This window comes from Prunus persica, chromosome G3 (assembly GCF_000346465.2).
Source record: "Prunus persica cultivar Lovell chromosome G3, Prunus_persica_NCBIv2, whole genome shotgun sequence".
Classification (NCBI taxonomy): domain Eukaryota; kingdom Viridiplantae; phylum Streptophyta; class Magnoliopsida; order Rosales; family Rosaceae; genus Prunus; species Prunus persica.
The window spans coordinates 9192861-9193155 of NC_034011.1; positions in this window are offsets into that span (position 1 = coordinate 9192861).

A 295-nucleotide genomic window follows, 5' to 3' on the forward strand; every position below is an offset into this window, starting at 1 on the left:
ATATTATATATATATATAATTTTTATAATACCACCGGTCCGGTTTAATTAAACAAGTGGTTTTGAATATTGCAAACCATACACCAAATCATATACCCCAAATCCCAAAATCTTGTTACATAGAGAAATAAAAAAAATAAACCCGTCCACGCTACAAACAATTGTCATCAGAAGTCCAAAATTGCGGTCATCAGGAATAGCCATGAACACAGGCCAACCCTCAGATGGTGGCTGAGGCAAAATTACACAGCAGGAATAATATCATGTATTTTCTCTTCTAACGTATTTAAAGTGTC